The 26,640-nt window shown below is 46.9% G+C and overlaps 1 long non-coding RNA gene across 1 annotated transcript; it reads left to right on the top strand.

The window, feature by feature from the left end:
• On the top strand, nt 1-26,414 carry LOC116877220. Its single transcript, XR_004384581.1, has 3 exons — nt 1-88; nt 3,736-3,893; nt 26,331-26,414. It is a non-coding gene; the product is annotated as an uncharacterized LOC116877220 (long non-coding RNA).
• Nucleotides 26,415-26,640: the final 226 nt, after the last annotated feature.

Below are 26,640 nucleotides of genomic sequence, written 5' to 3'. Positions count from 1 at the left end.
GGACATTCCCAGAGAAATTGTGTAAGCCAGTCTCATCAGAACCATCCGTCCTTTGAAGTTCTAAGCCCCTCCCCCCCTTGTTAAATTGGTATGTACACCCTTACCTCTGGTTTTTCACTAAGTTACACATTCCTCCGTGCTCCCGCACTCAGTGTGTGCACACACGTCGTGTTTTCTCTTATTAATCTGCTCCGGACCCCCACCCCTCCCACCTAAGTTGGCAGAGGGAAAGGTGGTCCTCCCAACACTCTCAAATCAAACAAATCCCCAGGGACCGTCAAATGAGAAGTTATGAAGCCGTCCACACTGAGTTTTCCGTCTGGTCAAAGGAACTTAACTTTAAAAGCAACCACTTCTGTTGGGGGGGGGTCCCCCAGGGGTTTATGACCCCTTCAGCCATGGGGCAGATGGCCAGGAGCCCATAGGAAATGCAACTGCTGGGCCTGACGTCACAGCAGGGGCAAATTCTCTTACAGAGAAGCCTGTGTCTCCTGGTCTGTAGCGGTTTCCTTTTGGGCTCAGACTTATTTAACGGACCCTGAGTACTTGCCATGTGCCCGACTCTGTTCTAAGTACTTTACAAATAATACACCGTTGAAGCCTCCTAATGAGCCTATGAGGTAAATGCTCTTATTGTCTTCATTTTACAGATACGGCTCCTAAGGCCCAGAGATGTCGAGCAGTTTGCCCAAGGTCAGCGAGCATTCTGGGCCTCTGGGGCCCTTGGCCAGGGCTGCTGCAGCTGGACAGGATTATGTGTCTGAGCTCTGGCTATGGGCCACCCAGAGGTACGCATCGAAGCAGGGCACTGTGTCCCGAACAACTGGGCCCGTTCTGAATAGAGAAAACCACGGGGCTATTCATCTTCCAAGGCTAACCTTTGTCCTCAACTCTGAAGTCCGCCTGTGCACTGCCTTGGGCAGGAGAGTCTCTTCTCTGACTGCGCGCCTTCCTGCCCCCTCACCTTAGCTCCACCGGGCACCTGGGGGAGGCGTCCACACTTGCCCACCTGCCTAGACCAGTGGTTCTCAACCAAGGGCAATTTTGCCTCCCAGGAGACCTGTGGTGATGTCTAGAGACATTTCCAATTGTCACGACTAGAAGGCTGCTACTGGCACCTAGTGAGAAGAGGCCCGAGATGCTGCTAAACATTCTAAAATGCCTAGGATGACACCTCACCACAGAGGATTACCTGGACTGAAATGTCAATGGTACAGAGGTTGAGAAACTCACCCGGGCCCATCTCACAGCCTCCTTAAGGCTGAAGACCCCACCCTCCACCCTAACCCCAGCATACAGACATACGATGGTCTGATTCCTATTACAATTGGCAGTATGGGGTCCCCCATGGGGCTCCGTGCATCCTACTTCATCTCCTAGAGGCCACAACAGAACATGAAAGATACAGTTTGCACAGCTGCTACAAGTTCTTGAAAACAAAATAAGGATTTTGAGGTATGGATAATTTATTTTGTCCCAGGCTCTGTGCTAAGCATTTTACATATTTTGTCTTCTGTCATTCTCATAAGCCAGTCTTAGATGCAATTACCATCCCTATTTCACAGATTGGGAAACTGAATTTAAGTAAGTTGCCCAAGGTCACACAGCTAATAAGTGACAGGGCCAGGTTTGTAACCTGCCCAGGCAGTCTGACACTAGCACTGATCTATATACCAAGGCAAAGTAAAGATGAGGTAAGTTTCCAAGGAGAGCCCACCTGATGCCCCCCAGGGGACAGAAGCATCAGCCTCATTGACTCCACAGCTGCAGCCAAGACCCTCAGAGCTGGGCAGACACAACTGGACCTGCCGTGGTTCTTCAAGAGGAAAGAATAAGAGTAGAGAGAAAGGAGAGGAGGGCTGGTTTTTGTACGAGCACAGTTAAGACAGGACCAGCAGGAAAGAGATGGGTAAGGAAGAAGGCCCTGGAGCCTTTTATTTTTTATTATAACAAGGGAAGGAATGGGAGATTTGTTTCTAAGCTATAAATACCCTCCTTTGATTTCTGTGCATATCAGTGATAAATGAGCCACTTAGGCCTTAGAAATTAATGACTGTCCTAATTATTACCTCAAATGACCTTCTGGCATTCGTCATTCTGATCACTCCGTGCAAAGCAGCTGTGTCAGAGTTTGACCAGGTTTGGGAAGGAGGCAGGACAGGTGTGAGAGAGTTTCTGTGGCTACAGGCTTAGTCTGCAGAGATCAAACCGGCCTCAACTCTTAAGGCCAGAGAACTTTTAGAACCAGACCCCAGCTCTAGAGGGCCCTGCCCTCCCTGTGTTTGCCTTCAGGGCCTTGGTGAATCCTGAGTCCACTGAGCTGAGCAGGGACCGTCTGGATGTGTTTGAAGAGTGGCAGGCCCAGCTCAAAGCAAGAAGGGGGTTCCTGCAAAGCTGACAGCCACCTTCCGCAGGGCCCCTTCCCATTCAGATTCCCGGAAGAGCTTTGAAGTTTCCTCTGTGTTTTCAGAGTCCTGATCCTACTGTACTGGATTTAGCCTGCAGCCCTGCCCTGTCCCTAGGGATTGATTCCCCAACTGCAAAAATCTTAGAAAAATATTGCAAGCTCCACCCACCATCCCCAGGATGGTGGCTTTGTCCTTAGGCTAAAATAACAAAGGAGACCACAGAACCCTCACCAGGGGACATTCTCTCTGCATTTATAGTTTCTTCGGAGACATTCTGGTGATGACCTCTGGGACAGGATCCCAGGGCAGGAGCTTCCAAGATCTGTGTGTGTGCGTGGTGGCGTAAGTGGGGGACGTTTTATTGGGGGGGGGGGTCCTTGATAGGGAGAACACAGTAAGGGGAAGAGTGAGTGAACAAGATTGTCCCTGAAGGCCTCCCAAGGCACAGGCGGGTTCCAGGACAGTCACAGCAGGATCCGGAGTGCCTTTCCAGCCATGGCCAATGAGCCAAGCACTGTGCTTCCTGTAGCCAAATACCAATCTCAGGGACCCTTGTTGTTCCCAGCTTTGCACAAGGTACTCTGCTGTCATATTGGGCCACCAGAGAGTCATGAAGTCAGGACTGAAGAAGAGCCTTTTGGGGGAGAGGACGTGGGGAAGAAGAAAGACCTAAGGCAGACAGATGGGCAGAGACCGGAAGAGAGGGAGGAGAGCTGGGAATCCCAAACCCCTGGATTGGCTTTTCAGAACAGAGTCTGAGCAATAGTGCCATCTTGTGGCTCTGAGGAGACATTACAACCAGTATACATCCGAACACGCTGTCTCCCTCTCTCTCTCCCCCTCTTTCTCTCTCCCTCTCCCCCTCCCTCTTGCCCCCTCTCTCTCCAATTTAAAATTTAAAATTCACTTCCTCAGTCACACATGCTCACTAGCTCCATGTGACGCGGGGTTTCTGTACTGGACAGCACAGAAATAGAGTATTTCTATTGTTGTAGAAAGTTCTGTTGAACAATGCTGTTATAGAAAAGTTCAGAGTTGTTGTTTGATAGAGAGTTGTAAAAATTCAGAGGAAATATTGTTTAGAGTCTGCTTTCTACCATTAGAGTAGCCACTGGTTAAAGGTTTACAGAACAGTTTTCCAGAGATTCTCTCCTCCCACTGTTGGAGTGGCTGTGTTGCATTTTAGAGAGAAGAGTTGACTTGGTGTCTGATAGACCTGAGCATGAATCCCAGCTCTGCCACGTAAGCCTCTCTGGACATCAGTTTGCTCATTAGTCAAATAATTCCTCTAGACTTTTCTAGTTCTAACCAGGCCGTTCTCTGCCAGGGTTTGACGAGAGCTGCTGCCAAACACAGCCCCTGGGCTGTGTCCACCTGTGCTGTCTACAACTGTGGAGCCACTAGCCATGGATCTTGGCACTCTCCCCACCCCATCTTATCCCCAAAGCCACTTCAAACCCTGCTCCTCTCCCGCATACCTCTCAGGTGAGTCCCTATCTGTCTGGTGAAAGACCGGCTGTTTGGTGTTTGCCTCAACCTTAACTTTAAGATCCATTCACTCATTCAACAAATACTTATTGCACTCTTATTAGGTGTCAGGCACTGTCCTTAGACTTGGGGACCTGGCTGTAAATACAAATGTCTCCATTCTGCACCTTACATTTCAACTGGGGAGACGAGGTACTAGGCACTTAAATATATCACATAAAGGAGAGTACTAATTAAGTGTGACAAAGGGAAGTCAGGCAGGGGGATGGTAGAGCTACTTCTGATAAGGAAATTCATCAGGCAAAATTTTATAAGCAGGTGATATTCGTGCAGAGACCTGAGTGAGGAGAGGGAGTAGGTCAGTGGATATGTGAGGGGGAAGGAATTGCAAACGCAAAGGATGCAAAGGCCTGAAGCCAGCTGTGTCGGTCTTCTCACCAGGGTCAGGACCTATAACAGATGACACACATTTGGGAGTTTAGGGATCTAGGGCCTAGGAGATAAGAATAGGTTGAACATTTATCCCTTCTCTACCTAACCCTGTCTTTAGCATCCAAAGATATCTTTATAGAAATCCACTGGAAGGGGTGCCTGGGTAACTCTGTCAGGTGACCAACTCTTGATTTCGGCTCAGGTCGTGATCTCAAGGTCTTGGGATCTAGCCCTGAGTCAGGCTTCACTCTCAGTGCAGGGTCTGCTTGGGATTCTCTCTCTCCCTCTCTCTCTCCCTCTCCCTCCCGGTGCTGGCATTTGTGCATGCACATGGGCGAGCACTGTCTCTCTAAAATAATAAATAAATAATTTTTTTGTTGTTGTTCTCTTCATTTATTTGGGTCTTATTTTTAGATAAAGCTTTTTTTTTTTTTTTAATAAATCGGTTTTTTAAAAAAGAAAAAACAAGGGGTGCCTGGGTGGCTCAGTAGGTTAAGCCTCTGCCTTCAGCTCAGGTCATGATCTAAGGGTCCCAGGATCGAGCCCCACATCGGGCTCTCTGCTCAGTGGGGAGCCTGCTTCCTCTCCTTCTCTCTCTGCCTGCCTCTCTGCCTGCTTGTGATCTCTGTCTGTCAAATAAATAAATAAAAATCTTAAAAAAAACAAAAAAGAGAAAAAACAAGAAATCCACCTGCCCAAGGCCCACAGAGCATGTGGGAGGCCCTGCTGTAGGTCTGGATTCAGGACCTTCTGGCTCCCATCCTTCTGAATACAGAGGCTGATTTTTGTTGCAAGGATTCCAACACATTTCACCTTCCAGGTCAGTGTTTTCTTCTTCCAAATTGCTGGGGCTCTCTTTTGTGGCTGGTGGTGATCCCCCAACTCTGTCTTTGCTTGTATCAAACAGCCTAGATCTCCAAATGAACATCTGCGCTAAGACATCAAAGTGGAAATTTAAGCAGAACAGTTATTTCAGAGGTAATGCCCCAGCTTTAGACATCTGGGGACTGGCCAGTCCCCGCTCCAGGCTAGCTGGCTCTGCCTCTTGCTCATTTCACGAACAGAGCCCACTTTGCCATTTTCCAGCTTGACAAACAGAGCACAGTTTGCAGGTATGCTTACAAAATGTCACCGGGAACATTTTCCTTTGTTGCCGAAGGCTTACATTCTCTCTAGGCAGCCAGCCAGTTGCTTACAAGTGAAACTGCTCCAGAACTAGATTGCTAACAGGGCCCACCTGGGTTTGTTTTCCAGCCCATGCATCAACAAGAATCAGTCAAATGTCACCTGAGTGGCCTCTGGGTTACTGGACTCAGAGGGTCAAAAATGTCTGTGGCAAGAAGTCTGAGGACTTGCTGTCTTGTCTCCGTGTCTGCATTCACAATACCCGTTTTCAGTCTCTAGAAGCCGAGCGAGGCACCCTGGTGCATCGGCCTGGGTCTTTGCCCAGAGAGCATTTGGTCGTCTTGGCGGCCTGATTCAAAGAACCTCTACTAAAATTAAAAAACAAAACAAGCAAATACAAAAAAGAAGAAAAAAAGTCCCCATTTGAATGTTAGGAGACATCTTCACAATGAATTTAGGCTTTTAGTTTTTGTGGTTTCAGCAGCCGCCTTATTTGAGTGTGTTCTAGACAGTTGATGGTTTCCGAGGGTTCTGTCCAAAAGGAAGTCCTCTGATGAGAAAGTGTAACTTGGTCCTTGAAACACTCTCCGTATAGGAAACAGACAGCCGCTTCAGGCTCTTGCTCCTGACTGGTCAGGGTCCGTGTTTCTTGCTTAGGCAAGTTTGTCAGTTGAATTTGCTCAGAGAATACTGTCCTGTTGTAGGGCTCCCCAGAGACACCGGCCCGGGACTGGGGAAGCTTTGTGGGAAGGTGTCTCTTCTAGCTGAGCCCATACCTGCACCTTTGTGTAGGGAGGGGAGGTCAGTCACCACTGCTTTGAAGCTGATCCAGCCTGTGCTCCATCGGGAGCCAGGATAGACTCACCTTAAGTAAAATCATTGGGAATGAGGGCCAAGAATGACTTGGCTGTCCTCTCCCTGCCACAAGAAACAGGCCTGCGACTGTCACCTCTCCAGTGAGAGTTACAGTGGCATTCGCCCCTGTGTGGTTCTTAGTTTTAGGAAGATGCAACTGGGGGCAGGAGGAGGACAGTCAGTTTTGGTTACGGTTTAGAGCAAGGATACTTGGGGGCTGCTGGTGGGAAGGTGAATCCTTGCAACATTTCAGGGGGCCAGGTGGGGAATACGTATTGTGCCCCCCTCAGTTCTGGCTTATTGTTAATTTTTAGTGATTGTTAATTTTTAAGATCACCCCTTTCCATTCTCAAAAACATCCCACTTTGCAGGACAAATGATATGACTGGTACCCAGCCTTTAGGGTACCTTTAGGGAATGGGTCCTAAGAATGTGTTTAAAGATGTTGCTTTAGGGGTGTTTACCACAGACAGGCCTATTAGGCATAAGGAAAAGTTAGAGATAAATTATGTGTCTTGCAACAGAAGATTCACTAAGTTAAATTAGAGGATATCCACGTAGTAGAACCCTAGGTAGCCATTAAGAAATGGAATGTAGCAAAATATTAAATAGCATGGAAATATATGTATATTATTAACGAAAACTATTAACCCCATAGTATTATCCAAATCTAGTTCACAACGGAAAAAATAAACCATACACGGAACAAAGGACTGGATGAATATCCACTAAACTTTTGGTTATCTCTGGGCAGTGGGATTGGAAGTGGTTTATATATTCTCCTTTATACCTTTTCTTATTTCTAAATTTCCTACAGTGAACATGTATGTTGTAGGCAGAATAATGACCTCCCAAAGATGTCTGCATCTGAATCCTCAGAGTCTGTGAATATGTAAGCTTACATGACAAAAAGGAATTGAGTTGAAATTGATGTTGTTAAACAACTGACCTGGAGAAAGGGAGATTATCCGGGTGGACCCAGTGTAGTCACAGTGGTCTTTAAATGTGGAGGGGGTGGGGCAGGCACAGAAGATTGGTGCCTCCAAGAAAGACTCCACCAGACATTGAAGATGGAAGGGGGCCAGGAGCCCAGAAATGCTGGAAAAGGTAAGAAAATGGGTTCTCTCCTAGAGCCTCCAAAAAAGCAATGGGGCCTTCCTGACACCTTGGTTTTAGGCCAGTGAGAGCCACTTTGGACTTCTGACCTACAGAACTAGAAGATGATAAATTTGGATTTGTTTTAACCCACTGAGGTTGTAGTAATTTGTAACAGCATCAATAGGAAACTAATATAATGAACTTCTTTTTAAGTAATAATAAAGAGATGGTGATAACAGAAGTCACTTAAAAAGAAAGGGTTAGAAGGTCACATAGGCGGCTCAGTTGGTTGGGAATCTGCCTTCCGCTCGGGTCGTGATCCCAGGGTCCTGGGATCGAGCCCCACTTTGGGCTCCCAGCTCCTCAGGGAGCCTGCTTCTCCCCCTGCTTGTATGCTCCCCCTGCTTGTACTCTCTCTTTCTCTCTCCCTCTCTGTCAAATAAATTAATTAATTAATTTTTAAAAATCTTAAGGGAAAAAAAAAAGGAAAGGATTAGAAATCAAAGAAATCATTCCTTGTAATTTAAGCCAACAGCCATGCTAGGAGGAAGACTGGTACAGTCTTCTTCCTACCAAAAAATAAATAAATAAAAAATAAATAAAAATTTTTTAAAAATCCAGGCTCCTAGCTGGTTGCTGTTTTGTTATTAGTAGAAAATAATAATCAAGGGAAAAGTAAATGAGCTGACTAGCTAGCAGCCTGAGAAATTGTCCTATAGCGGTATATAATTAATAACATAAAATGAGGCAAGAACGCTCAGTACTGTGGGTCTAGAGGAGGGAGAACCAGGGAGCTGTGGCTTTTGAGAATTCTGGGACTGGGAATGGAATTGAACTTGAAAGGAAACCCTTTCCAAGTAAGTGGAAACTGCCAGGTTGTTCTGCTGGTTTGTGCTAGCAAATCCCATACTGGCATCAATAAATAGAAGAGAGTGATGGCTTTTCCAACCACCCCCCGCAAGGGGCAGGGAGATGAGCGTGTTTGCAGTCTGGCCCATTCTGAACTGTTCCCTGGAACAGCCTGCTCAGGTTGGAGAGTTGCAGAGGATTCTTTCTTAAATAAAATCCTTGCCTGTTTGCTTTGAAAGAGCTCTTAGGGAAACCCCAGATTCTTAGCAAAGGCTACAGAGAATAAAGTATCCAAAAATGGAAACACTATTTTTTTTTCTTTGCTAGAGGGTCCAAAACCACCTCTTCTTTAATTTAATCTGTAGTAGAGACTCCCTTTCTGTAGCAGACAGGGCTCTCTGGAAGCAGGTACTGAGCTGGGGTTTGGTGTGTGGGACATTCATTAGGGATAAACACCAGTGAAGGTCAGGGAGCCGAAGCGGGACTGGCCACAGAGGGTGGTGATGCTGAGATGCAGGCCTGACAAACGGGCAGATGTGGTCCATTAGAGTGGCCGGCTTTTAGACACCCTGCCCGTGGTCACTGGTTTCCGTGAGGCAGCTCTTGGCCAGCCCCGACCAGCTGGAGGCTGTGTGTTGACAACAGGAAGTCCTTCTTTGAGATGCCGTCAGGTTGGCACATCTTTGGTTCAACCGAACCATCCCCCTATCAGACCTTGTTCTACTTATTGGCTGGAACCCATAGCCCTGCTAACCTGGTGGGTCCAGAAGGGACTTGGCTAATTTTGCATAGCTCCTGAAAGCAGAGATGACTCGAGTGGGGAAATATGCCAAGGAGGCTGAAATTCAGCTCTGAACAAAGGATTAGATAAGAGAGCATGAATATTTGCAATGGGACAGAACCCTCCAGAGGTCCTGAACCTCTGAAATAGTCAGAGCTTGGAAGTATGTGACAGGTTGGAGAAGGGATTTCTACACTGAGCCACAAAGTGGACAGGTTGCTTCTAAGGCTGCTTCTGTCCCTGAAGGGGGCGGGGGTGTGATTAATGGGGTCAGCTCAGGCTCTGCCCCGGGGGGCTGCTCTTGGCCATCTGTGGCTCTGTCTAATAATGTCACCTTTGAGGCAGACATCCACCTTCGTGTCAGGTCTGCTTCCAGAAGGTTGCCACAGACCAGGTCGCCCTTAGTCCCAGAGGGAGCCCATATCCAGTTCAGAGAATTCTTACAGGCTGGCCCCTTTGGATTACCCCCTCTCACTCCCGCTCCTCTGGTCCCACTTGCTTGGTTTCCAGTCTGAGTTCCTCTGTCCCATTTTGGCTTCTTTGGACTTACTGACCCTGGCTTGTCCCCTCTCCCTCCAAGACCTGGCTCTGCTACCTGGTTCTCAGCCCAAACCCTGCGGTCCTGGACACTGTATTTCCTCTCCTGATCAGGTGCCCAAGACCTCATTTACCTACACATCCCTGTCCCAGAGCAAGATTAGTCAGTAGCAAGTGCGGGACACCCACAGTCCCCTTGGTGAAAGGGACTTCTTTTCATTCACTCAAGTGGTACCAGCCACAAATTCCACAATTCCTTTTCCTAGTATTTCAGAATTTGATGAACACGTCATGTTCATATTCATGCTGCTCATTATTTCATATGTAGGTTTAAAAACCTTCATATGTCATCTATGCAAAACGATCTGCGTTAGGTACCTGTCACCACATCTGAGTGCCCACCCACCACCTGCTTAAGAACTGGAAATGGATCAATACCTTTGAGGTTCCTCGTCATCCCCAGTCTCACTGAGGTAGCTTAGGGGACCTGCCTGGATTCCAGGGCCATCATTCCTTTATTGCTTTTTACAACGTCATGGCCTATGTATGCATTCCTATGCAATATGCTATTTGCTTCTGCTAGTTTTCAAAAATTCACATATAAATGGAACTTACTGTGTGATTCTTCTGTGATGCTTTCTTTCACTCAGTATAATGTTTTCGAGATCCAGCCCTGCTGTGGCATGAGATTTTATATTGCTGTCAGGCCTCTTGTCAGTCTTCATCTTTCCTGTGACCCCACAGGCTAACGGGTCTTGGGCTCTCAGTTTGCCTGAAAAAACAAACCCCCTTCTTTTCTCATTACCTTCCTCTTGTGTTCTCCTTTGCCTCTTCCTTCATAACCTCCTTCAAGGGCAAAGACCACCCTCCACCACACCCACTTACTCACCCCTGCATAGGATTTCTGGAGACAAATACACGACCATTGCTCTCGTGGGAAGGCGGTTTAATGATTGTGACACTTGTGCTGAAATATGAACCCTGGGACAGAAATGAGTTTTCTCTTCCTGGTCTAGGAAAGGGAAGCATGTTGAATTTACTGCTATTGGACTGGGCAGGCAATGCTTTGCCAACTTTAGTGAGCGCAAGAATTACCTGCGGGGGCTGGATGGGAGCTTGTTAATTAGGGGAATTTATGGGCCCCCATTCTCCAGAGGTTCAGAACCAGATGATGGGATTATCCAATGGGGCCCAGGAATCTGTGTGTCAGCAAACAAGCCCCTCTCTGCCCAGCAAGTGTGAAGCTGACTGTCTTTGACTACTCTTAGCAAGGAGGATCCTCTGTCCCAGCCAGAATCAGGAGCACTTGACTTGAAATACCATCAACCTCCAAGCATTTCTCTTAACCAGACAGTCAGTGAAGGCCGGTCGCCTGGGCTTTCAACACTGGGCCCGAGTAGAAATTTTCATTGAGGCTTGAAGTTCTGGCAAGGACTGTTCCCTCCGAGAGAAAGGTCAGGTTCCAGAACTGGTAATAGGAAACTCGCTGCCTCTGTCCAATGTTCAGTGTCCCATTGCTGCATTTCCATCCAGAAAGCTGGAAGACGTGATCGAGGCTTGCTGCTCACACATGAGATGCCTCAGCCACTGGCTTGACACCAGGAATCCACGGGGCTGGGTCACGACCTAGACAGTGGTAACAACAGCAGGGCATGAGCGGAGCCCACAGGCCACCCCAGAGTCAGCAGGTACGGGCTGGCCTGAGCCACTCTAGGCCTCACTTGGACATTTGCCTGCTCTCCATCTCGGCCAGGCTGGAAGAGGCCATGAGCACCGCCATCTTTGGCAGCATCTGTGGATCGTGGGCATCCTGTCTGCGCTTCCTCTACAGAACACAGATCTTGGCCAGTGACCACACGTAAGTCACCAGTCATGCTTGCTGGAGGAGAAGCCATGTAGGCCACTTGGGGATATCTCAGAGATCCCTGGGAGGCAGCTGAACTGTTCTTTACCAATGTAATGAAATGAAAAAGGTTTTGAGCCCAGGGCCGTAGAGAGCTCCTAGGTGGTCAGGGGGATCCCAGGACATCTGTGGATCTTTGACTGGTGGGGCTGAAGGAGAGATGGGGACATCATTCAGTTAATTAACCCAGCTCTGTAGGGTGTGAAGGCTTTGGTGAGGAACAAAAGGCACAGGAGGTGCCTATCCTTCCAGGGGGTCAGAGCCTGAGCTGACAAGATCCTGTTAGATAATACAGTTTCAGTGCCCTTGGATGCCTTTGCATCCCGTACCCCATTCCCATCCCCATATCTCCTCTAGAGTTTCCCCATGCCTGGAGCTCTTCAACTCAGGAAAAGTGTGACCATGGGGGACGCCTGGGGGGCTCAGTCAGCTCAGGTCATGCTATCCCAACAAGAAGCCCAGGCCGTTATTGTGGGAGGAGTGACCTAAGGGCTGAAATCACACCAAGGTGCCAACAACTGATGCCCCTGGTTTCCTGTGAGCAGGTTCCTGTGGGAGAGGAGAGTATCCAAATTTCTCTGAGGAGAGCTCGTGGATAAGGGGGACCTGGGCAGGGAGGAAGGGGTACAAGTGCCTCTCTGGTCAATCTGTAGATCCCTCTTGTTGTCACTCCAGAGGAATCCCCAGCCTTAGCCCTGCCCAGTCCAGGTGACTAGATTGCTGAGAAGTCAGTGAGGAGGAGTCTGGAGGCTGGTTTCCTCTGCCCTCAGGCTCTGGTGAGGGCTGGCAGAGTGGGAGTGGGAAGAAGGGACTCCACCAGCTTTGGCGCCACCACCCCCCCCCCCACCCGCCACGGTACTGATTACATCCAGTTGTTGTGCAGCACCCTGCCCTTTACTGCGTGATGCAGAACGGGTGCCTCATTAGCCACCCCTCAGGCCAAGGAGGCTCAAAAGGAAGAGGTCTTGGAAGCTGGGTCTGGCCTCAGGCCCCTGCTGCTTGGAGAGGGAGGGCAGCTCTGGTCAGAATAGGGCTCCTACCCCCAACCCACCCTTATTCCCCTTGGTTTCCCTCTCTGGCTTGATGGCTGGAATGAAGTTCCCCAGGGCTTACATCCACAATCAGGTTTCCGGTCCAGTCCCACATGGGGCCTGGCTCTCAGGGTTTAGCCAGCCATGGAAAGAGCAGAATGGCTGCTGGTCTTTCTGCTGAATTCCCCGGAGCTGCCGTCCAAACTTTCTGCAGAGTTCGCTGGCTTGTTGCCTCTTTCCAAATCTGGCTGGAACAAAGCTAGCTTCTGGAAGTTTAGTGAGTACTTCCTGACTGGAGCCCAAGGACACAGTTTCTAGTGTGGCAATGCCTGGTCCTCACTATGTAAGTGAAGTGGGAACTTATTTTCAACCTTCTCCTACGGCAGAGAGAGCACAGAAGTAACAAACCTGTTTGAGGGCAGAAGACTGGATGGTCCCTTGCACCCTTTTGCTTCTGAATTATTCCCAAGTTCTGGCTTTCATGCTCTCTGGTTCTTCCCCTGGAAGTGAAGCTCCCTCAGGACCAAAGGCATTTGCTACTCTAACTGCTTAGTCAGTCTCAGAGCAGCAAACCAACGGGGCAGTGGCCTCCTCTGGGGAGACCCTGAAGGAACATGGCTAGTTTGTGGCCCCTGCTCTAGGCCTAAACTGGAATGCTTCCTTTCAAAGAAGACGCGCTTTGGTCTGTAGGCTGATAGGCACCAGCTGCCCCAGGGCTCTCCTCATGGCAGGAGTCCCAGACTCATATTCCCCTCTTGCTGCTGTTCCAGGCCTTCGTGTCCATAGCCACTCTCAGGTCAACATGTCTCAAGCAAATTCTCGCTGTTAGAATTCCCTCCAGGTTGTCTTCGGAGAGTCAGGCAGCGGAGGGGCACATAGAGCCCTCCTCCTCGCAAAGTAGAAATTTGGTGTATGCACGACCCATGGTCCAGTTTTGTAGGAGGGAGACCTTTCGAGCTCCCAGTCCCCCAGGATGCCAGAAGCAGGTATTGGCTCACAGTATCTTCTTGCCATGTCTGCTTAAACCTGGCAGTTCTAACTTTTGCAGAAGTGAATGAAACTCCCCGTCTCTCTAGGGAGTTAAGTAGCCAACTTTCTTTAGGGTGCTCTGCCTCAGCGTTCTCTGGCTGTCTGGGGCTTCCGTCCTGGAACCCTGGTTCGCTGGAGGGTAGAGAGGGGCTCTCACAGAACCTAGATGGTGGGCCTTGCCTATTCACTCCCAGCTGCTCAGTGTCAGGTTAGCGGCACTGGTCTGTGAGAACTGAGGCCACGGTGGGAGGCTCCAGGGAAATGTGACAGGGGCAGCAGAAAGGAAAAGGCCAGTGGCAGATGAATAAGGGGAGTCTTTGTCTGTTTTTTTTTTTTTTTAAGATTTTATTTATTTATTTGACAGAGAGAGATCACAAGTAGACGGAGAGGCAGGCAGAGAGAGAGAGAGAGGGAAGCAGGCTCCCTGCTGAGCAGAGAGCCCGATGCGGAACTCGATCCCAGGAACCTGAGATTATGACCTGAGCCGAAGGCAGCGGCTTAACCCACTGAGCCACCCAGGCGCCCTCTTTGTCTGTTTTTAAAAAGATTTTATTTATTTGAGAGAGAGCGAGAGCAAGCAGGAGTGGTGGGCAGAGGGAGAGGAAGAAGCAGGCTCCAAGGGAGCCTGACATGGTGTTCCATCCTAGGACCATCATGACCAGAGCTGAAGGTAGACACTCAACCGACTGAGGCACCCAGGTGCCCAAAGGGCGTCTTTGTTGGCTCACATGCAACCCAGGTGGTGCGAGGCTGCCTCAGGCTGATGGAAGACTCCTTAAGAGCCTCTCAGAGACCTGGCCGGGTAGTCCAAGTGTCAGCATGGCCTTACTTGCTGATAAACTATGCATGGCTAGTGGGCTTCCTTCATCACCTTCCCAGGTCTGGGGCAGGGTGGGGATCGAGTGTGTATTCAGCCCCTGTGATCTCTGCCTCTCTCTCCCAGAGCAGAAACGTGAGCACTGCATGACTCCACAGACCACACTGCCTCCGGCAGGCGCTTGAGTGCGCTGTGGGGCAGCAGCCACCAGGAGGCAGCTGGTTTCTAGAATAGGTGCTCATGGTAGGGTGTTAGAGACACACCGCTGATGGCCAGATGCAACGAGACAAAGGCCAGGTAGGACTCCTGTTGGAGTGCAAGGACTCACAGGACCCCATGGTCAACCAGAGAAGGGAAGAGTTATGGGGAAGTAGGTGGAAGTTTCCCTGACATGGTGACACAGGAGCTGAGAGCCACCCAAGATGGGTCTCCTTTCTTAGTTGGGGGTGACTAGAGTTGCATTTGTAGTGCTTTTCTGTCTGACTTTTTAGCTGGGTCTTCTACAACCTGGTCTCTTCTTCATCCTTCCTCCTTCCTTTCCCCTCCTTCTCTTCTCCACAGAGTTGAGACAACACAGCATAGCGGTATATGTTTCAGTCTGAAGGTGCCATGTGGTTTGGAGAGGCCCATTTGGGGAGTTTTGGTTGCCACAGAAACTGTCCAGTCAGCTGCCAAACATCCGGGGCAGCTGGACCATCTGGCCCAGGCCCGACAGGAACATTGTTGTTTACACCCCTGGACTGTGGCCGTGAGGACTGCCAAGAGCCAGGGAGTCTCCTCCACTGAGGAGATGAAAGTCTCTCAAGGGTGCAGATACTTCGGGAGTCTGAAGTTTGGAACATCGGCACTGGCTGTCTGTGTGGTGCTATTTTCCATGAGACTGACGTCCAGGCCCACCAGCAGTGCATTCCAAGGCCAGCACTCTGTCTTTGCTGAGCCCAGGAGAGAATCCCCTGTAAGCAAAGAATCCCCTGGTAGTAAGCAGCCTCACTCTGGCCTGGCCCCAAAATGGCAGCTAAAAACCATCTCAGACCCAAGCATCACCCACATGGGTCTGGAAAGCTGAAGAGCAGAGGTTGAGGAGACTGTTGGTATGAGGGATGAGGAAGCCATAGGGGCTAGAGGGCATCTGTCCCCCCTCACCCCCCACCTTCCCTTATACCTGGTAGGGGAGAAGAGCCTTTGTTTGTAGATGAAACCTTCATAGCCCTAAGGCTACAGCTAAACAAGCCATGGGATGGAGGAAAGGGTTTAACCAAAGCCCTAACTCACTACTGCTGTCTGGAAGCCCAGATTGCAGAGTAAACCTGGATTGGATGGTTTGGTGAATTGTCTACTGCTCCGCCCCTTCAGAACAGCCCTCCAGATCCTAGTGGTTCTTTCCAAGCAAGGAGAAGACAGCATCGGGGTCTGCAGCTGCCCTTGAAAAGAAAGCTAGAGAAATGGCTCAGATGTTGTACAGGGCGACCATGGGAGACAGCCTGGACTCCTCACCTGACCCCTGGTGGAGGGGATCTCTTCCAGAAGAGCACCTGGATCGGGGAAGTGCTGAGGAAGTCAGGATTGAGCCTCAGACCATCCAGGACCTTCCACCAGCTGGCACTTGCCAGGCCACAACTTCAGGTTGGAAGGGTGAAGGTACCAAATACCAGGTTGTCACCCAGGCCCATGGCCTTCCTCTGGGGGCCACAGGTAACCCCTCAGCAGTGCTGATCCCAAACAAGGCCAGGACACAAGGCACAAACCCCCAGGGCTTCCTTCCCCTGCTGAGTGGTGAAGAGTTCTACCATTGATGGCCTTTTCATTTCGACCTTGGTTACGGACAGCAGCATGTGGGAAGGACTGACTGACCACAGGAGGCTGCCATCCTGTTGTGCAGGATTGTGGAAGGGTTACTCGAGGACTGAAACCTCAGGTTGGGTTGTGTTAAGTGCTGCTTTGCAGTGAGGCAGGCCTAGAGGATGAGGTCTGAGGTTTGCCTTCCCTTCCCTTCATGGATACTCCGCTGTGCTGTCTCCCTCACTGAGCCTAACTTCCTGACTTCTGCAGTGGCTGTAGCCCTTGACCTGCCTGACTCCTTTTCATCCTGCTAGGTCTCAGCTCAGAAGCAACCAAATGCTCATGTCACATCACCCTGCTGAATTCTCTCAGGACACTCATTGCTATCAGCAGTTTTCTTGTTTACTGTGTGTCTCACTGGAATGTGAGTGTCACGAGGACAGGTCACCTGATGTCTTCCCTAGTGTATCTATTGCTAGAGCCCAGAAAGTTCTTGGCACCTAGCTTCTGTCAGATGAATGTCACCTCTCCTTGAAGTATCTTTTTAGGAACTTCATACATTTCAGGAAATACAATGATAAATCCAACTGAATAAGAGTTTATGACTAGACTTTGTGGGATCCTGGTGAGGAAGGGCTTGGAGTGAGGGGAAGTGACTTTAAAAAAGGTTCTAAAGACATTTTCTCAGTTCTGGATACCTTATTTCCATCACAGAGATCCAATGAGTCCACAAATACCAGTCATTCCATCCTAAATAACTTACAGGAAAATAAGTGCTTTTTTCCCCCATCTTTCGACTGACTACCCCCTACCCTACTCTGCTAAAATATTAGTTTTTAGAATCCTATCAGGTTGAACTTAAGCTTGTCTTCCTCAAAGTTGGGGAGTTAGAGGGGCAAGGGGGAGCCCAGGCAGCTTATTCTACTCTAGATAAGTAAGTGCTGAGGACCCTGGGGCCCCCAAGCATAGGGGGGTGGAGGGGAACCAATGGACAGGAAGGCTGGCAAGCCCCACACAGGCCTGGGGCTTGGGCATACTGGGGACTCTGGAGGGCAGAAAACAAAACGAGAGCAACTTGATAACTTTTCAAATAACTTGGCATTATTCCTTTCTGTCATGGCCTATGTCAGAACAGTGACTGGGCATCTGTAGCTAGAGGTGCTTCTGCTGGGAGCCCATCCAAAAAATTTCTCATTTTCTGGGTTGACTCTGCAGTGAAGTTGTTTCACCCAGTGGAGAACTGCTCCTAGGGAGAGCTTGGACCTAATGGCAGGGCACACAGAGTCTTAGTTCATCCTTGACAATCTCTCTCTCCCTTTCTTCAACTACCCTTTCTATGCTCTGGGCTCATGTGTTGGTGGCCCCATCTCTGAAGCTGGAGGGTGGCGGGGGTTTGGGGGTGGTGGTCACGGAGGGTGGGAATAGCCCCTGTTGCTGCCTAGCTTCTGGAGAGAGCTGTTGTCTCAGCAGGAAGAGGTTTTCTTTGCGATTTATCAGTAGTAGTTGGGATTCTATAATCCTAAGCCCTTTCACTTCAAAGAAAGTTATTAAGTCTAATCAGGAAAAAGAAGGAAAAGGATTGGGTGGGTGTTAGCTCAAGAAGGATCTAGGAAATGTTGGGGGGCAACTCCATTCCTTTCAGGAATTTAATAATGGAGTCAGAACCCATGAATTTATACAGTGGTAACAAATACCACCAACATCTCCTCTCAGTGGCTTAAAAATAAAGGAAGATGTATTTCTGACATAGGCTATAGTATGTCACATTGGCAGGTGGGTTCTGCTCATCGTAGGCCCTCAGGTACCCAGCCTGATGATGGCCGTAGGTTGCCTTACTAGAGAGGGAGAGTTCTGGAGGCTCTGTCTTCGTGTAGCACTTGAATGCTACCATCCAGAAGTGACAAGAAAGCACGCCCAAACACAAGAGGGTTAGGACATATGATCCTAGAGAGTCTGCAGGTGGGAAGAGCTGGAAACACAGAGCAGCCTCAAAGTTACCAACAGGAGTTGACTAAGTTAGACTTTAGGGCTCCATAACAAGTCAAACCTTGAAGCTTGGACACTTTGACTTGGGATTGTTTTAATCATTTATTGGGTATGAGGGTCACAAAACCTTGGTTTCATGGCCATGTTCTGCTCTGGCCTAGAGAGTTATCACTGTGTTTATATTCTTTAAAGCTGCTTTTTGGTCAGTCAGTATCAAGAGGCAGCTTTAGAGGATGGAGGGTAATTGGGATTAGGAGTTGAGATTTGGTGTCACAGGCATGGCTATTTTAGCACTGTTTGGAGAACACAAATAGGCCATTTTAATAGAAGTAGAAGATGTAAATCAAGGAAGGTGATAAGCGTCCTTTATTTTGCTATACCTATACCCTGCCTGACAGAGCTCTATTGTGAACATCATACTTTGAAGAAAAGTTAGACAAGCTTTGTCAAGTTGGGACGCAGTACGAGTTATCAGAGGTGAGGGGAGTCTTGAAGATTATTGAAAGGGATAACTTGGCAGCTGCTATACTTGAAAAGCTGTCTGAAGTTTTTCTTTTGCTATTGAGAAAGCTACCTCCCTATTTTGAGATGGACTAGACTGCCCTGTGAACAGCATACTCATTGCTCTAAGTGACCAAAGAAAGCAGAGAAGGGAGTGTGACCCTCCAAACAAGAGAGGAAGGGTGGTTTTCGTAGGCAGCTTGTTGGGTCCCTTCCAAGTTTATCTTGATGATTTCTCTGACTCAGTTTTTTCTCAGAAATAAAAATAAGTCTTTGGCCACGAGAGAAAGGGTGAATGCCAGTTGAGACTCCACTCTATAAAATGCTGCGAATCCCCCAGGCATCTTGACACTGGTGATAGGATCTCCATTTGACAGGTGAGGCAACTGAGAAGGAAGTCAAACACACATAAAATCTCACAAGCTGCAGACAGCTTGGTTTTAAATTCTGGATCCGCAGCCTTCTAGCTGTGTGACCTTGGGTAAGTCATCTAACCTCTCTGTTTTATACTCGGTAAAATGGAAATGATAGTACCTCATAGGGTTGTGAGGATTAACTGATTTTTTTAAAAAAGATTTTATTTATTTGAGAGAGAGAGAGAGAGAGAGAGAGAGAGTGTGTGTGTGTGTGTGTGTGTGTGTGTGGTGGGGGGGTGTAGGAAGAGGGGAGTGGCAGAGAGAGAGGAAGAGCTGGGAGCCTAACATGGTACTGACCTCATGATTCTGAGATCACGACCTGAACTGAAACCAAGAGTCGGACTCTCAACCGACTGAGCCAAAGGACACATTGAACATCAGTAGGACATATTGAACATCAGTAGCCTGACACAGAATACGAGCTGACTAGGTTTCATCTATGACTTAAATCATTATCAATGTCTGCATTAAGTTAGAAACACTAGGAATTTGATTCATAGAAATAGGAAAGCAAAACTAATTTTTCTTTTACTTTCTCTTGTGACTCATGAAGATACAACAATATTTTACCCACTCTTCTGGAAATGGCTCTTTTCTAGCATTTCAGTATAACCCAAGAGGTGAGAGTTCATAATCAGAGAGCACTAGATATATTCTAAACCCACTAATCATGTTTACAGACCTGAATCCTCTGAAGCCATCTTGTGAGCCAATAGCAGAAGAGAGGCTATATATTTGGACATATTCACAAATTACTGTTTACCTTGATCCCATCAGGAAATGGATCAGAAATTAGCCTTTCTGATCCAGATTTCAAGCTATGTGCCTCTCTAACTTTACAAATACTCAAACTCAATACCTTTTTAATATATTGTGTCGAAGGTTTTGGATTTTCCAGGCTTCACCTGAATAGCAGCATGGCCCTGGGGCCATTGTCTAAGAACCCATTACCCAGTCTAGTGTAAACACAAACATAAATGCAAGCAACAAGAATGCGTTTCAGGTCAGGTTGGGGTAAAAGTCCCAAAGATGCTTGTGAGACTAAAGCCTTATCAGTGCACTTTGTTGAGAAGGGTTTCTTCTCTCCTGTCTCTTGGCAGATGTCTTACTTAAAGTTAGGGTTAAGGGGTGCCTGGGTGGCTCAGTCGGTTAAGCGGCTGCCTTTGGCTCAGGTCGTGATCCCAGGTTCCTGGGATTGAGCCTCCAGGAAAAAAAAATAATAATAAATAATAATAATAATAAAAAAGTTACGGTTAAGTCAGAGCACCTCAAAGAATCTCTGAGCAGGGTGTGGGCGGGGTGGGGTGGGACTCTTTCGAAGTGTTAAAATCTGTGGTGAAAGAAACTCAGCAGGAGGTAAGTTGAGGACTGGACTAAGCACCTGTGTGCCCACAGACCCTTCTTGTTCTAGTGACAAGGTCAGCAGTCCCTGGTGGGGATCCCCACCCCTGTACATTTGCGTTTTCTCTTTCTTCCTTTCTCCACTCCACCTTTCTTTCTCCTCTCCACTGCCCTCCCTCTCCCTCCTCCTTTTTCTCCCTCTCCTTGCTTTTGGCCCTACTCAGGTGGAAACTGTCCTCTATACCCCGACTTGCCGTCTGCTTTCTGGTGGGGATCAGGGAACACAGCTGAGGGGCAATGGGCATGAGAGAGGGCTGTCAGACTGGGGTGTAGGTGATGAGGCTCTAGCCCCAGCTGAGTTCCTAAGAGAGTTTTGGACAAGGTCCCCCCTCAAATCTGTTTTCTTAGCTTTATAAAGTCCTCAAGGATTCTAGTTTTAAAAGTTTCTAACTTGCTGAGACCTAATTGACTAGGATACTACTACTATTTATTTGCATTATTGCTGGATCTCTGAATTGGTTGCTGAGCTCTTCAGGGGAAGGAGCGTAGCTACTTAAACGGTACAAAGGAGCGACCCATCCCACACTCCTTGTGTCCTCAGAGTTCAGATGGATATAATGTTAGGCTGTTAACAAGCATCAGTAATTGTGATAACCCTGCTTCCCCTCAGTGTTCACCCTAGGTTGACAATAGGATTCTCCCTCAAACTAATTTTCTTCCTGTAGAAAGATCTGGCATAATTTCTGTGCCTCAGTTTCTTCTTCTATAAAATGGGAATAATAATACTTACTTCATAACGTTGTTATGAAGATTAAATGAGTTAATACTGAGAGCTTAGAACAGTTTGTGGCATGTAGTACAATCTAGCAAGTATTAGTGGTTATGAGGCTTTGCTTAGAGGGCTGTAAATTATCATGTACCTTCTGGAAAACAGGGTAACAGACATATCAAGACCTCAAAGCAGGGGTGCCTGAATGGCTCAGTGAGTTAAAGCCTCTGCCTTCAGCTCAGGTCATGATCTCAGGGTCCTGGGACCGAGCCCCACATCAGGCTCTCTGCTCGGCATGGAGCCTGCTTCCCTCTCTGTCTCTGCCTGCCTCTCTGCTGCTTGTGATCTCTCTCTCTCTGTCAAATAAATAAATAAAATCTTAAAAAAAAAAAAAACCCTCGAAACAAATGACTCTCAGGCTCACATATCCCACTTCTAGAAATCCCAGAAAGATAGAATTTGGACAACTCATATCCCATTATATTTATCACAGGATTATTATAATAAAAGTTAGAAATATGAGTGGTGAACAAGATCAAATAAATTATGGTACCCTCTACTTGACTCCTTTCTAGCCATTAAAAGACTATAGCAATACAAATCTCTGAAAAGATACAAACCTTTGTGCATCCAGCATAATTCTGGGTGAAAAATGGAGTGCACTCACTGACGTGTGAGGGTTATGTAGCATTGCGGATTTTCCTTTTCTTTCAAAAAGGAGATGTGTAGCAAATGCTACAGATAGACAAAAAGTGGGAACATAAGATAATAAGTTTCTTTCCTCTTTTTAGGAAGACTTGATAGTAATGATAATTGTCATTAGCGGTTCTTATCTGGAATTCGTTTTAATTCTTTAACTTCTGTTCTTAAAATTTATTCAGAATAAGACACTCCATTAGAGATAAGCAACAGCTATCTACCTAGGGCTGTGGTGCACCAGACCTTTTTTTTTTTGGGGGGGGCAACATTTTCTTGTGTTCTGGGGCTGAAGGAAGCCTCCACAATCAGCTGGTAAGAATGCGTTGAGTGTTGACCAGCTGTAGTAAAGAGCAAAGGTGGTCTCACATGATCTCTGCTTTTGTTTACAGATCTTAGGAGAAAAGTACTGTTCATCCCAAAATGATGAGGGCAGGCTGCCTGGAATGGAGAAGTGCATATCCAGGCAGTTTGGTTGTTTATTCAAGATGTGTTAATATGTGGTCATTCCATTTTTGGGGGGAGGGGGAGCCTAATTCATTTATATATAGTCCAAATACTTGAAATAAAAAGGGAAATCATATCAAGTGTTAAAACTAGAGTATCGGGGGTGTCTGGCTACTCAGTCAGTGGACCATGTGACTCTTGATTTTGGAGGTTGTGAGTTGGGAGCTCTATATTGGGTATAGAGATTACTTAAAAATAAAGTCTTAAAAAAACAAAACTAAACTAAACAAGATCTTGACACACCTTTCCCTTGCCTTGTAAATGGAGAACAATTTGGTAACTTAGAGCAAACTAGAGCAGCTAACATCCTAGGGAGAATATAATCAAAAACCACCTCCTCAGGCTAAATTTTCATGTGAGAGAGAAATTTTTTTTTTTAAGATTTTATTTATTAGAGAGAGAGCACAAGAAAGCATGAGCTGGGGGAGTGGCAGAGGGGGAGGGAGAAGCAGATGAAGATGGATACGCAGGTTCCCCACTGAGCAGGGAGCCTGATGTAGAGCTCAATCCCAGGACCCTGAGATCATGACCCAAGCTGAAGGCAGATCCTTAACCAACAGAGCCATACACATACCTCAAGAGAAAAAAATTTTATATAGACAAGAACTAAGACTTGTTACTTGATGGAAAAGACCAGAATTTGGATAATAAACTAAATTAATGGGTTTGTCCATCTATGTTACAGTATTGTAACTTTATTATTTAATCACACGCTTTTCAAAAACTAACATTTCTCTACCAAGAGGTATCTGGATTTTGTTTTCTTTTCTTCCCTTCCAAGACATTCCTAGAAAAGATGCTGTGACCTCCATATACATTTCCTGGTTACACTTAAGATCTCAGGCAGTGAGTGTGCCTGGTTCTCTGTCTTACTAGCCAAGGAACCTCATTGAGGTTGTTCTAGGAATCCATGAGGTGGAGAAAAGAGGCCCCTTTCTTGAAGGTATGCATGGGTCTCTTGGCTGCTGGTGGCAGTTGGTATTTACTATGATTGGAAGATTAGGCATGATTCAGCCAGGATTGAGTAAATAGAAAAAGGCCCCTGGTGCTAGTGCATGTCATTTCCCATGGGTAGCAGACCCCTTCTCAGTCTTCATCATGGAAAAGTTATGTTTGCCTCTGAGTCCTGGCTATTATTTCATCTATTTATGTCCTGTTTTATTACACTCCCATTATGGATCAGGTATGGTTCTGGGTACTCAGGGTTTAATAGTGAACCTAAAGTCTAATTCCATCCCTCTGTACTTTGTAGTCTAGCCAGGGACAAGCAAGAAAACTATAGAGTATATTAGTTGATAAGTTGATATGTTCTATTGAGAAATGCGGTCATTATAGTAGTTTAACGTGGTAAGGGAAAGCCTTGTTGAGAAGACACTGGAGAGAGGGCCATGCAGCTAGCCAGCAGGGTGAGGAGGCCTCCAGATGGTGTTGAGGCTCTGAGGCAGGGCTGTGCCTGATGTGTTCAAGGAACAGCATGAGACCAGCAGGAGTGGGAAAAAGCAGATGATGGGTCTTTGGAATAGTCTGGAGGATAGTATGGCAGAAGGGATCAGATAGTGAGACTAACCAGAGTAGTCTATTCTTCCATTTTTAGATGCGAACGAGCGTGAAATTGGCCTGGAGTTTTGTGATAATGGAGCAGAATGTGTGAACAGATTTGGCTCTTACTAATATCGCTGCCAAAAGGAGTACGAAGACCATACCCCCCACAGCCTGGCACGTGGTGTGTGCACACTCCTCACAAAGGCACGGGATGCTCAGATGCCCTCTGAGCTTGCATGCTTGTGAGCTGCTGGTATCTCCTGTGAGATCTGTACCATCCTCAGGGCAGGGTTGAGCTCTCAATCTGATATCCCTGGCCATGAACACCAAAGCAAACGTTCCCTGAAGGATACAAACTCCAGAAACTCTTCTAGAACTTGGAACATGGTATCAAACCATTTACTGTAAGAATCTTCATTGTACTGATTTTTCTTTTGCAAACTTAGTTTTGGAGCATTTCCATACAAATGCCATTCCTGACTCTGATGAAAATAGGTGTGTGTAGAATTTACCTTTAACATCTATCTGGTTGTTTCCCCAAGGCTCTGTCATGCCCTTGCTTTTAGAGGTTTTCTTACCAAAGATGGAATTGGGCAGGGTCTTCTTGCATGGGTTTGAGTGAGCTTCTTCTAAGCAGGTTTGGCACAGAGAAGTTGTTAATGAACTATCCGATGCCCTTAGCTTATTAAAGTTGTTGTTGGTGATGGTGATTCACTTGGTACAGTTACCTCTGAAATAGTACAAACGGCCTGGTGCCACCACAGCAGATCAATAGACATAATTTCTCTTTCTCATCTTGCTAACTTGCTGTGTGACCTTGGTCCTCGTGTCTTGAACACCCCTATGAAACGAAGGGTTCAACTAGACATCAAAGTTTTGTCTAGCTCTTTGAATATTAGATGTTGAAATTCCAGCAAAGATGCTATTGGACTCTAAGGGCAGGTGAGTGACCTTGCAATGCTGTTCATAGTTCTTCAAGTTTTTATGTGTGTGTGTCTCTTAGTTTTTATATTTCAAAGGAAGATTGCATTTGGCACAAAATACAGGCTCAGTATGTATTAACTGAATATCTTATGATTAGGAATATACTTGTGACCGACAATATGCAATTTTTCCATATTTTTTCTCTTCCTGTGCCCTCCAAGTGTCTAGATGAGGTGATGTCTTAGTCCGTTTGGTCTGTTCTTAAAGAATACCATAGACTGGGTGGCTCATAGACAACAGAAACTGTTCTGGAGGCTGGAAGTCCAAGACCAAGTTTCCAACAAATTCAGTGCCTGGTGAGAACCTGCTTCCTGCTTCTTAGACAGCCATCTTCTTCCTGTGTCTTCACATGGTGGAAGGGGGCACGGGTGTCCCTTGGGCCTCTTTTATAAGAATACTAATCCCATTCACAGGGGCTCAACCCTCATGACCTAATCACCTCCCAAAGTTTCCACCTTCTAATACCATCACCTTGAGGGTTAGGATTTCAGTATATGAATTTGGAGAGGACATAAACATTCAGTCCATGGCCTGCAGTGACAAGAGTTAAGCTGAAATAAGTTCTGTGAGGCAGCCATCTTGAAGTTCCAGAAATCTGGCATCTGTGGATTTTGCTCTAAAGATCGTTTCTAGATGGTATGCAAAACTAGTTATAGTTCTTTGGATCTATAGTAAGTTACATGATGATGGAATACATTTTGGAATACAACTGGCTCTTGTGCTTCTCTTGGTGAATGGTCTCAAATTTAACAGTTTCTGTCTTTTTAAAATAATTTTAAAATTTTTTTAATAAACATATAATGTATAACAGTTTCTGTCTTTTAAAAAATAGTCAAAATTAATTTCTGAGGGGCGCCTGGGTGGCTCAGTGGGTTAAGCCGCTGCCTTCGGCTCAGGTCATGATCTCAGGGTCCTGGGATCGAGTCCCGCATCGGGCTCTCTGCTCAGCAGGGAGCCTGCTTCCCTCTCTCTCTCTCTCTCTCTCTCTGCCTGCCTCTCTGTCTACTTGTGATCTCTCTCTGTCAAATCAATAAATAAAATCTTTTAAAAAAATTAATTTCTGATATGCCTAAGATGGGAGACTTTTAATCATTAGCTCATAGGAAATTTAGAATCCACATTGCAAAAGGATGAGGGACATTTTTCAAAGTTAACTCCGTATGTGAATAGGGTTCTTGAGGGAGCTGTATAGCCAAAGTTGGTAACAAGTCTTTACATTACCAGGTTCATTTTGTTCCAAGTCTGGCTTTGGCTTTGATAAAATATTAGCAGTTAGTTCATTTGTTTATTCTCTTGAAAAATAAGTACCTATGAATGTGCCAGGCAATATGCTAGGGACCGGGGATAAGAGTTTATAAATCTCTGAAGGTGCTTTTGAGAGACTGTTAGGTAATGAAATATAAGCCTGACATTTGGTTTTCTTTAAAAAAAAAAAAAAAGTTTCTTTGTATTTCAGGAGTTGAGCTATCCTTTAATAACCTGGACCTGCTGGTTGGAATTGCTGTGTTCACTGCAGTCTTGCTCATGTTGGCTATTGGCCCCATGTGGCTCTTGACGAGAACCTACATTAAGAAGGAAAATTCTGAGTCAGAATGTGGCATCACAGAAGCACCTGCCTATAGCACCTGCTTTTGATCCGATGGACCTCTGCAGACACCTTCCCTTCAACCCCTCCCAGCCTTAGTCCCATGCCAAGGTTCCAGATGGTGCTCAAGGCAAGAATATACCTCGAAACAGGGAACTGCAGATGTGGGAGGAGCAATCAG

Source organism: Lontra canadensis, unplaced genomic scaffold, assembly GCF_010015895.1.
Source record: "Lontra canadensis isolate GAN:19392208 unplaced genomic scaffold, GSC_riverotter_1.0 scaffold50, whole genome shotgun sequence".
NCBI classification, from domain to species: domain Eukaryota; kingdom Metazoa; phylum Chordata; class Mammalia; order Carnivora; family Mustelidae; genus Lontra; species Lontra canadensis.
This window is presented reverse-complemented; position numbering and strand designations above follow the sequence as displayed.